Genomic DNA, 12,572 nt, shown 5'->3' with positions numbered 1-12,572 from the left:
CTTCCCAGTCCAGTAACTCTCCAGGTTAGTCAGCTCCCCCGGGCCAATGTCCATGCTTTTGGTGGTGATTAGATATTGGGGATAGCTCACTCTGGAGGTCTCATTCTGAAGTTCTGCAGCAAATTCTGGATATTCTGGGTCTCAAAACTCAGTCCTACCAGTCTTGGCTTGGGGCCATGGTCTGGACCCAAGAGTGATGACGATCATCCTTAAGCTCCACATGGAGCCGGCGTTCCTGGAGATGGTAGGTGCACATCTAGTGCTGCTTATTGTTGTGTAAAGGCCCAATTAGCATTCCAGGAACACTGAGTAATAAACTAAACAAATAAATCTTTCCACCTTGAAGTGCCTTATGCACCTAAAGTCTGACTGCAATGCTTTTGCTGTGTGTCCAGCCCATTACATTCTCCTCAGCCTGTATTCAGTGATATTGCAAGAGAATTCGAGCAATCAAGGTCCCAAAAGGCAAACTCTTCTCCATAACCTTGAGTAGTTGTGTGTTTTGGCTTCTGTGCTAGCTCTGGTTATGGTGTCATGCCTCATAAGAACATAAGAACGGCCATACTGGGTCAGACCAAAGGTCCATCCAGCCCAGCATCCTGTCTGCCGACAGTGGCCAATCCCAGGTGCCCCAGAGGAGTGAACCTAACAGGTAATGATCTAGTGATCTCTCTCCTGCCATCCATCTCCACCCTCTGACAAACAGAGGCTAGGGACACCATTCCTTACCCATCCTGGCAAATAGCCATTAATGGACTTAACCTCCATGGATTTATCTAGTTCTCTTTTAAACCCTGTTATAGTGCTAGCCTTCACAACCTCCTCAAGCCAGGAGTTCCACAGGTTGGCACTGCACTGAGTGAAGAAGAACTTCCTTTTATTTGTTTTAAACCTGCTGCCGATTAATTTCATTTGGTGGCCCCTAGTTCTTATATTATGGGAACAAGTAAATAACTTTTCCTTATTCACTCTCTCCACACCACTCATGATTTTATATACCTCTATCCTATCCCCCCTTAGTCTCCTCTTTTCCAAGCTGAAAAGTCCTAGCCTCTTTAATCTCTCCTCATATGGGACCCGTTCCAAACCCCTAATCATTTTAGTTGCCCTTCTCTGAACCTATTCCAATGCCAGTATATCTTTTTTGAGATAAGGAGACCACATCTGTGTGCAGTATTCAAGATGTGGGTGTACCATGGATTTATATAAGGGCAATAAGATATTCTCCGTCTTAGTCTCTCTCCCTTTTTTAATGATTCCTAACATCCTGTTTGCTCTTTTGACTGCCGCTGCACACTGCGTGGACCTCTTCAGAGAACTATCCACGATGACTCCAAGATCTCTTTCCTGATTAGTTGTAGCTAAATTAGCCCCCATCATATTGTATGTATAGTTAGGGTTATCTTTTCCAATGTTTATTACTTTACCTTTATCCACATTAAATTTCATTTGCCATTTTGTTGCCCGATCACTTAGTTTTGTGAGATCTTTTTGAAGTTCTTCACAGTCTGCTTTGGTCTTAACTATCTTGAGCAGTTTAGTATCATCTGCAAACTTTGCCACCTCATTGTTTATCCCTTTCTCCAGATCATTTATGAATACGTTGAATAGGATGGGTCCTAAGGCTGACCCTTGGGGAACACCACTAGTTACCCCTCTCCATTCTGAACATTTACCAATTATTCCTACCCTTTGTTCCCTGTCTTTTAAGCAGTTCTCAAGCCATGAAAGGATCTTCCCTCTTATCCCATGACAACTTAATTTACGTAAGAGCCCTTGGTGAAGGACCTTGTCAAAGGCTTTCTGGAAATCTAAGTACACAATGTCCACTGGATCCTCGATGTCCACATGTTTGTTGACACCTTCGAAGAACTTTAATAGATTAGTAAGACATGATTTCCCTTTACAGAAACCATGTTGACTTTTGCCCAAGAATTTATGTTCTTCTATGTGTCTGACAATTTTATTCTTTACTATTATTTCAACTAATTTGCCCGGTACTGACGTTAGACTTACCAGTCTGTAATTGCCGGGATCACCTCTAGAGCCCTTTTTAAATATTGGTGTTACAGTAGTTATCTTCCAGTCATTGGGTACAGAAGCTGATTTAAAGGACCGTTTACAAACCATAGTTAATAGTTCTGCAATTTCACATTTGAGTTCTTTCAGAACTCTTGGGTGAATGCCACCTGGTCCCAGTGACTTGTTACTGTTCAGTTTATCAATTAATTCCAAATCCTCCTCTAATGACACTTCAATGTGTGACAATTCCTCAGATGTATCACCTACAAAGGACGGCTCAGGTTTGGTGCTCCATGAGTTCACAAAATGCAGGCTCACCGGAGCAGTCATGTGGAAGCTCTTATGTTTGTTATGGAGACTTGCAGTAAAACCCTGACCTACGAAATCAGTTGGGGGTTGACCTTGACTTCAGTAGGTCCAAGATTCCCAGACTGTAACTTCATAGTTAAGAATGAATTGAGTTTTTTGCTTAAAGCAGAACTTTAAAGTTTAAAGCTAAACCTCTTTGCTATGTACGAGGAATACAATGTACCTTCGCCAAATTTAGGGCACTGAGTACTGTAACCCTTCGGCCAATGGCATCGGCAGCAGCAAGGGCCAGCGCCTTCTTTCTAGATGATTTGCTACAATTTGCTTAATTTTGGCTCGGGTCCCCACTCAGTAATCTGGGCCCCTATATCCAATCTAGGCGCCTTTGATAGGCAAATCCATACCTGCTTGCTCTACCACCTCCTGCTATAACAGTTTCAGTAGCTAGGACAGAGAGACCTCACCAAAGTCTTTAGGCCAGTGTAGACGGATGCTGTAGACTCCTCTGCTTCCACCATAGTCCCCACAGCAGCTCTCAGTCTGCCTGCAAGCTGTAGGTGAAACCAGTTGCCACTTTGCTCCACTCACTGCTGGCCAGGTGACCAGAACTGCAGAGGGGTTCTGTCCTCCACTTGCTCTATGACTAGAACCACTGCTGAGCTCTGCCCATATCAGGCAACTGTAGCTTTCCGCTCAGATTTTATTTTTTGTTTTGTTATGGTACCAGGGGAATCAGTGATCTAAGAGCCCCCTTAGAGTTCTTACCCCCTACGAAAGCAGTCCCAGCAATTAACCAAGAACGGACAATCTCTCTTTTTTCTGGAACTTGGCCTCCTTCTGTCCAAGGGCTCTTGCCTGACCGTGGCAAACATCAGTCTTCTTCTGGGTGACCCTGTACTCAGTCATTGTTCAGGCTTTGCCCAGATCGTTCCCACCAGAGTAATCTCCCAAATATGGGCCGCAAGTTCAAAACTCAGCCAAGTTATACCCCTATGTCCCCAAACTATCTGAAGTTCACATGTAAATGTGGTGCTGCTTTGCTCAGTCCACTCCTCTTGCTCTCCAGCAGAGAGCTGACACTGTTACCTTCCTTCTTTCCTAAGCTTCAGGCCACAGGGCTGACCGTACTGACTGACTTCTCTGAGGATTTACAAGTCAAATCATTAATTAGTTAATGTTAAAATCAATCAAAAGTGAGCTTTTAAGGAATGCAGCACTTTGGTTCACCTTTACTTTGACTGAACGATCGTAATAACAGAGTAAGACACACATTTCTATGTAGTTAAACCTCCTAGAAAACATGTGCATAAATGATTTTGAAAAAGTTAGGTTGTAATTAAGTTATGTTATTAATGATTGATGTTCAATTGTTGTAATTCCAGTCATGGATAACTCAGATCCTTCTTAAGTAGTGCCACTGTGATGGTTAGCTACCACAGGGATGAGCAGCCATATATTAAAAACAACAACCCGAGATAGTGCTGTCAGAGGTAACAAACCCAATCAAACCTCTTCCTTTTTAGCTAATTCTGTTGCTGAAGTGGAGCGGTGGAGAGAGTGGGAGGGAATCAAGAGTCCTCACCGGTACATTTTTTGACTCCAACTATCACAAGATCGGCCCCCAGCTGTGACTCCTCCTACAGATTTTGTGTAAAATTATGGCTTGCGTAAAGTGGGGACAGGCACACCTTCATCACCACTCCTACGAGGTCTGGGGAGGAGCTGAAGAGAAACAATAACTACACAGCCCAGCACTTTGCTATTTGTAAAGTCCTGTGTAGGCTTATGGCCCTTCATTCTTAGAAGAGAGGGCGTGACTAGAATAGAATAACTAGCAAAATAGATAAAAACGGAGGGAAAGGAAGAGAGGGATGGGGAGAGTGAGAGAGAGAAAGCAGGAGAAAGAAACAGAAAGACAGACTGGGAGAAGGTGAAACAGGAATAGGGAAAGTGTTGGAGGGGAAAGGGAAAAACGTATTGGGGGACAGAGTGAGGGAGGAGAGACACAATGGAACTGCTCTCCTGGCTCGGGTCCCAGCTCCCATCCTTCTGGAACAGCTTCACAACACTTGGCCTCTCTTGTGCTGTCTTTATCCTGCTTTTCGATCACATGAAGCGCAGAAAGAGATGGAACAACTACCCCCCGGGTCCTGTCTCCTTCCCTTTCATTGGGAACTTGCTGCAGATCAATTTTCCAATGTCCTCGCCTTGCCTTAACAGAGGTAAGTGCCAGAGGGACAGATGCCTTTCACTGACTGGCAGAGAGGGTTGGTGAATAGCAGCCATGCCAGATCGGTTTCCAGTTCTTGTGTGGCAGCTGAACTGCACTTATTATTTACTGCATTGCAGGAAGATTTCAATCTATAAAAGGAGAAAAGCTAAACAGAATAAAAGCAAAGCAAAAACCATCCCTAATTTTCATCATGTGAACTTGTGACATGCCCGTCTCACTGTAGGTGGTTGGTTAATTGTTGATCAGTAATACATTATGGAACCATATGTATATGAAAACTGTAAACCAGTTTGCATCGTTCACTATACTTGTTAAAGTAAATGTTAACATAAAGAAAGCATTGACACTAGTTCACACTACTCTAATGGTTGAGAAAGCAGCAATGTAAGTGCCTTATTCCTCATTTGGGTCCTTAAACTAGGACTTGGACGCACCCTCCCAAGGGGTGTGTGTAAACTGGAGAATTACATCACTTTAACAATGGGTCCCTGTAGGGAGCCAGGGTGGCTCCCTTCCGAACCAGAGGGTAAAGCGCCACCCTCTGAGCCTGAGTGGGCGGGGCCAGGCCAAGCTTCCGCCAATCCCCGGAGGGGAAGGGTGGGACAGGAAGTACAAAGGGCGGGGCCCTCTGCCCAGTGAGGAGAGCACCAGGGAGGGAGACAGACACGGGCTGCTGGCTGCTCCCTCGCGATCCTGCTGCTGACCCAGGCGAAGCCCTGGGCAAGGAGGAACCTGACCGGGGGGAAGGCCTGTGGCAACCAGGGCTACCGGCCGCTGAATACCCGGAGGAACCGGAGCTGCCCGCAGCGGATTACCCGGAGGAGATGGAGGGACCGGAGCGACCCGCCTGAGAGAGACCGGGTAGGAAGTAGCCCAGCGGCCCAACTACACCGTGGGGTGGGTGTGTTTGGTCAGCGGGTGCGGATTGCCCCGCTGACCCAGCGGCGGGACCTTCGCCTCCCGCCACTGTCAGGGCCCTGGCGCCCCCCTGCCCGAGGGGCGCGCTACTGACTCGGGCCGGCGCACCTCCCCGCTAATTCCCCAAAGCCCGGGAGGTGGGGCCGAGGCCTGCCACGGAGACCATTGCTCTCCATCGCCCCTAGGGGCTCGGAAGACCGACCGCCACCCGTCACAGTCCCATACACAGCTGTACAGTAGAGCTGGTGGGAATGTCTTCATTGAACCGTTTTTTAGACCAGAAATGCTGGTTTTGATGACTATTCCCTGGGGGTGGCCTTTTGAAGGGAAAATGTGTTGACTTTGGAAAATGTTTGTTTCCGAGTTCTTCATTTCTAATTATTTTTATATTATTTCGTAACACATCAGTAGCAGTACTATTCCGAGCGCTATTACCACTGACATGTTACGGATAAAATGTAATCCTATACAAATAAAAAAGCCCCATGTAACAAAACAGCATTAGAATCCAAACGTCCAGATTTCAAAATGACATTTTGAAACAAAAACTTTCCAAAACAGAACTTTGTTGGAAATGTCAATGTCTGGGAAATTCATTTTCATGCTGGAAACATTTCAAAACATCAACATGTTTCAAAACATCAACATTTCCCGCTAACTGGAAATTGAGTTTTGACCAACGCTAATGGACAGCTGAGTATTGGTGCAGCGAGACAGGACTTTGAAAGCCAGCAATGTTCTTTATGGACAAAGAGCGATTGGGAAATTAAGATGGCCAGGGAGAGGGACACTGATTGGCTTCCCACCCAAATCTGCACGGCATGATCTGAAAACGTGGATCCCTCCTAGCAGGTTTGGGCATATTCCCTCTTGGGTCGACAGCCTTACAGGGATTAAGCACTCTGCAGTCAAAGCCCCTGTGCCCTCTGCCTGCCACAGACTATGCTACAGTGTCTCTCATGTTAAGGTACAGCCTGTGTAGTTGGTTTTTCTCTTTAATCCTGTTTTTCTTTTTTTATCTCTTTGCCCTTTTACTTGACAGCCCCGTGAGAAGTCTGGGAAGATCTTCTCTCTTCAGGTTGGATGGAAAAATGTGGCCATGCTGAATGGGTTAGAAGCTGTAAAGGAAGAAAGGTGAGTGGTTCTTTACAAACACTCTCATTAAATAAAAGGTTCTTCTGAGCCCAAAGGACCAGCCACACTCCCAGGTCACTATATAACTCAGATTTCACCCCAAAATCATGCCGATGCCGATCCTTTAGTATCTAAAATCGAAAGGTTTATTTATAAAAAGAAAGAAAGAAAGAAAGGTGAGAGATAAACGATGCAGAAGAAATCTGCAGATCTGGGACTTTATGAATTCAAAATGTTACCGCTTGGGTTAATTAATGCAGGAGCCACTTCTCAGAGGCTTGCCAATCAAAGGACTTTGGATGAGCTTATATCAACCCTCTTGCGATATTGAGCAGTTCTTGGTCAGAGCACAAGAATCACTTGGGAAATGTATTGCCCAAACACAGGGCTGTGGTAGTATTGTAAATATGAAATTGGAGCAGCCAAGGTTCCTTATTTGGGACACTGGGTTGAGAGCAGGGAAATCTTTCCTGACCCCTTGAAAGTGCAAGCCGTTTTTAACTGGCTTATATCCCAGACCAAAACGGAGTTCCAGCCTTCCATAGGCTTGGTTATTTGTTACTGCCAGTTTGTGCAGGGGTTCAGTGACATTGTGTCTGCTATCACAGGCTTGTGCAAGAAGAGAAAACCAAACACAGTCGTGTGGGCAAAGGTTTGCCCACAGGGTTTTGACAAGGTAAACGAAAATTCTGTCGGAAAAGCCTGTTCTGGCCAGTCTTGATTTTCATGAAATGTTTGAACTGGTGTGTCCGACATTGGTTTAGGTGCAGTAGCAGTGCAATCAGGGGAAAGTTACAAAAGCATCCCCTTGCTTTCTTGAGCAAAACCCTGACTCCCACTGAACAGAATTACTCTGTCATAGGAAAAGGATGCTATGCTGTTGAGTAGGCAATCGGACAATTAAGGTCATCTCTCTTTAACAGAGAGTTCAGGGCTTTAACTGGCCACTCTCCATTAATTTGGGTACATAGACCCAAAGACACTAATTCCAAACTGCTGCGGTGGAACATGAGGCTCCAAGAATATGACATGGAAATTGTGCCAATGGCTGACCCTCCTGCAGCCCTGTAAGAGGGGAGATAAGACCCGCTGTGTGCTAACTGGCAAAGGGCACACTCAACTCAGTGATGTCCAAATATTTAGCCAAACAGTGTTTTGTAAGGTATCCTATAAAAACTGGTGACCCGCTGGTCATGGATAGCATTGTGTGAGGTGTGTATGGGTTGGGTATAGAGAGTTATCTATGTATGTGTTGTAATAGAGTCTTAAAATATGTTGCAGAGGCAGCTGATAAACAAGTTTGTCCTAGAGAAAGAAGCCGGGCGGATGAGGGGGCTCTGATGTCAGGGTGTCCGTCCCCGTTGTACCTCATCTCTGCAGGGCTCAGGAGTGGGACCTGGGACAGAGCTTGCTGGCGGCGGCTGCTGCTGTGTCCGAACAAGCGGCTTCAGACTTGTCCGTGCCATCTACTTAAAGGGGCAGCGCGTGTGTCTCTTTCACACAGTTACACACACACACACCCTATGTGTTTCTCTCTCTTACACTCACCTCCCAACACATACTTACGTTGTTGTTGTTGTTGTTACTTCTTGATATTTCCTGCAATGCACACATGTTCTCTGTAATTTTAGTCTTTCAAAGTGCTGTTGTTTGAGTTTTTTGACTGGTCTGTGCCTTTCATAATTTTTATTTCTCTCTTAGGCTTAAATTTAATTCTTTCAGTCGTGAGTTCTAAAATGCCTAAGATGTCCTGGCTGGAGTAATTAGCCCTATGGTAACTTTTAAAAAATATATATTATGTCTAGGTTTTTTGTTCCTACTGGTGGCGCACATCCACACATTACCTCGATACTGGTGCACAGAACAAAATTCATTCCACACCTGGATGGAAAAAATTAGAGGGAACATTGCACAGGACTATAAAAAGAAGTATGCAGTGTAGTTGTAGCCATGTCAGTCCCAGGATATGAGAGAGACAGGCTGGGTGCTGGCTCTATAAAAAGAAAAGGAGAGGACCCCTTAGCTATCCACCCCTTAAGGGGCAAAAGAGGCCAGTGTTCTTGAAAGCTGTGGAAAGTGGGTCCATCAGCCATGTGGGTTGAAGAGGCTGAGAACTGACTGGAGGTGAGAAAGTGCCTCAGACCAGGATTATAATCTGTTAAACTGTAGAAACTAGAAAGTGTGTTTTCTTTTGTTTTATTTGTAACCATCTTCTGCTCCTATTATCTCTGCTTAAGATCACTTAAATCTCTGTTCTTTATTAATAAACTTATTCATGTTTTATTATAAATGCATCTTAGTGCTGTTATATTAAAGTGAGGTGTGGATCCTCAGTTGAGCCAACAAGCTGCTGTGTCTCTCGGGTGGCAGCGGACTTCTGTGATTGTCCAGTGAGGGGGACCGGACACTACCAAGACATGTCACTGGGGAACTCAGGAATTGGGGTTCCCTGAATGTTCTCTGCAAAGCCAGGTTTAGACTGGCAGATTCTCAAGGAGTTGGCTAGTAAGGCAGACAGACAGGTGAGGCAGGACACAAGTTTAAGCTCCAGCAAAGCTCTCTCTGGCTATGGCAGAGAGGTGACAGAGTGGCTAACAGTTCTGGGCTAGCTAAGGAGAACGTCACACATCACTTCTATTAGAGTTTGCTTTCTGTGTAGACTAACGTTTCTAGAGGTTTGAGAAACACGATCCCTAATTTAAAGGTACTGGTGGGGCCAGATTGTGCCTATCCCGCTCTCTTGCTCACAGTCAACAAGGTGCTTCTCCTCATGCTGGTGTTCTTGCTTCCATTGTCCCAATCTCTGTTGCTCGGTTGCTTTGCCGTTCCTGGCCAATGGGAGCTGCGGGAAGTGGTGCGGGCTGCAGGGACGTGCTGGCCGCCGCTTCCCGCAGCTCCCATTGGCCGGGAACAGCGAACTGCGGCCACTGGGAGCTGCAGGGGGCTGTGCCTGCGGACGGTCAACAAACAAACAAAATGTCTCACGGCCCGCCAGTGGATTACCCTGATGGGCGGTGTGCCGAAGGTCGCCGACCCCTGCTTTACAGGATGTTGTTGTGATGGGTTTGGTCACAGAGATCCCCTTGGGATTGTCACCTGATGTGCTGAAAGTACCTCTGAGCCCCCTCTCCTTTTCTGCACCTTGCAGCCTAAGAAGCTCCAACTTTGCAATCGCTTCTCTGCTTTCACTCATTTTCCTGTTTTTCTGTTCCTACTTCCCATTCCCAAAATAAGCAAACAGAAAATAACAAACCACTAACCACTTTGTCTGCTGTCCAGTCAGCACACTTAAAACTCACTTAAAATCACTACCAGTGTCTCAAAGCAATCAGCTGTGCACAGATCCTACTCGACTATGCCACTGTGATGGGTTCAATCACAGAGACCCCCTTGGAACTGTCACCTGATGTGCTGAAATTACCTCTGAGCCCATTTTCCCTGCCAGCTTGGGACTTCCAGGACCCTGCCTTGTTGAGCCAGACGTGTTAGCCTGCTGCAACACACAGCCAGGGTCTGGACCACACCCCCAAACTGGCAGGCTTTCAGTGAAAACTGCTCAGCAGGTAACCTATCTCCAGCACCCAGACAGCCAGCTCCGTTTTACTCTGTATAAAGCTTATACAGGGTAAACTCATAAATTGTCCACCCTCTATAACACTGATCGAGAGCTATGCAGAGCTGTTTGCTCCCCCAGGTATTAATCACTTACTCTGGGTTAATTCATAAACAAAAGTGATTTTATTAAGTATACAAAGTAGGATTTAAGTGGTTCTAAGTACTAACAGACAGAACAAAGTAAGTTACCAAGGAAAATAAAGCAAAAACATGCACGTCTAAGTCTAATGCATTAAGAAACTGATTACAGGTAATATGTCAACCTCAGAGATGTTCCAATAAGCTTCTTTCACTGACTAGACTCCTTCCTAGTCTGGGCCCAATCCTTTCCCCAGTACCGTCCTTGTTAGTTCCAGCAGACATCTTAGGTGGAAAACAGAGGCTTTCTCATGACTGGAACCCCCTTTGTTCTGTTCCACCCCCTTTTTATAACTTTGGCTCAAGGCGGGAATCTTTTGTCTCTCTGGGTCCCTACCCCTCCTTCTAAACGGAAAAGCACCAGGTTTAAGATAGATCCCAGTATCAGGAGACATGTTCACATGTCCTGTGAGAGCCCAGCCTCCATTCTTCCAGGGCTGGCCCACAGATACCCAAGAAGGTTTGCAAGTAAACAGAGCCATTTACAGGTCCTTGATTGGGAAGCACCCTTAATGGCTTCCACTTAATACATTTACACCAGTAATACAAGTTTATATCTTATTCTCCTAACTCCAGACATTGAAATAATACATGCAAACAAATAGGATGAACACACTTAGCAGACTATAAGCTTTGTAATGATACCTTACAAGAGCCCTTTTGCGTAAAGCATATTCCAGTTACATCATATTCTGGAAACTGAGGGGTCTGCTATTCTCCACAGAGCAGGGCTTCACAAGAGGCATCGATGGAAACTCATCACTGTCCTTTCCCTGTTAATACTGGATGTCTCAGCCTGGATCTGAACCTGCTATTTGCACAAGAGGGTAATTAAGTCTCCATGGGCCTTGCTCAGTCCTTGTCCTCTCTACTGACAATGCCAACAAAGTTCCTGCTGGTTGTGAAGCTGTTTAGGTGATGTGGATAACTAGCCTATTAGCACTTTGACTGAGGCCACTCACTCATCTCCCCATAGCCACTGAGCAATGGTCTGAGAAGCAGGATTGGAAGCACTGACCTAGGATGACAGGCTCTGTATCCCATCCCCACTTCCCTGATTGCTACAGTCCCTAGCCTAGCATGAATTCTGAGAGTTTATTTTCCATACTGATCACTTAGAAATACTGTGGGGTTTGAAATGGTCTCCGTGGCCCGGGTCCTCAGCTATGACTGAGGAGAGCACAGCACAGTTCAAAATTGGGGGACAGAAAGCTAGTCTTTGTGCTCTCCCAAACCTGGGCTGACTGAGGCGTTCTTGTCTCCTCACGTCATTTAGAGCAGACTAATACACCAACTAACCACGGGCCAGTATGACAACTGGAGATCAGTAGGGCCTCAGTACACCCCGGCCATGCCCCTTTACAGTGGCAGCAAGGAAGGAGGGATGGTATAGAAGACACGACGTAGGCTGTACCCCTAGGAAGATGGTCCTATGGCACCTTCGCCTGCTGCACTCTTACACATCACCCATGGTGTGTCATAAAATGAGAGTGCCATATCCTGAGAGCTGGGCCTTGTACATTTGTTTTAATTAGCATTAAAATCTGAACATTAAGGGCCAATTTAGAGCAAAAATTTCAAAAATGCAGTAATTAAAATGATGGAAAAATGAATGTGTAGAGCACACTGAGGGCCAGATTCAACACTTATACCAGCTTTACCACTATCGAATAGCTCATCCGTGGGCTTATTCTGTTACGAATTACACCTTGTAGGACACGCGCACAACTGCTGCGAATTATACCTGGTAGGACACGCACACAAGTGCTACGAATTACACCTGGTAGGACACGCACGCAAGTGCTACGAATTACACCTGGTAGGACACGCACACAAGTGCTACGAATTACACCTTGTAGGACACGCACACAAGTGCAGCGAATTATACCTGATAGGACACGCACACCAATGCTGCAAATTATACCTGATAGGTCACGCACAGTTCGAATCTAGGCTGAGGCACAGAAATAAAGTCCACAACTGCAGAGTTCCCAAAAGACACTAAGTTTATTACGCTCGAGCGTGGTGCCCCCCTGCTAGCCAGGAGAGGACCCTGAATGCAAATTATACAAAGGTTATATACCTTTTAGCAAAGCATGTTGCCCTCGTGCATCGGAAACCTTAGCCAATAAACAAACCCTTGTCTTATCTACCACCTATCCCTGCTTGGTGCATTCCTCGTGCTATACCAGTATGTTATTAC

At 45.8% G+C, this 12,572-nt stretch overlaps 1 long non-coding RNA gene and 1 pseudogene across 1 annotated transcript; both read left to right on the top strand.

The window, feature by feature from the left end:
• The first annotated feature begins 3,495 nt into the window (after positions 1–3,495).
• The window catches only part of LOC119564154, a 28,775-nt pseudogene continuing 19,698 nt past the window's right edge, over positions 3,496–12,572 (top strand).
• LOC119564157 lies at positions 5,390–8,229 on the top strand. The gene is made up of 3 exons (XR_005223017.2): positions 5,390–5,425; positions 6,525–6,616; positions 7,898–8,229. It is a non-coding gene; the product is annotated as an uncharacterized LOC119564157 (long non-coding RNA).

The sequence above is a fragment of the Chelonia mydas genome, chromosome 1, assembly GCF_015237465.2.
Source record: "Chelonia mydas isolate rCheMyd1 chromosome 1, rCheMyd1.pri.v2, whole genome shotgun sequence".
In the NCBI taxonomy this organism is placed as follows: domain Eukaryota; kingdom Metazoa; phylum Chordata; order Testudines; family Cheloniidae; genus Chelonia; species Chelonia mydas.
The sequence above is the reverse complement of the archived record's forward strand: the minus strand, read 5'-3'. Positions and strand labels throughout refer to the sequence as shown.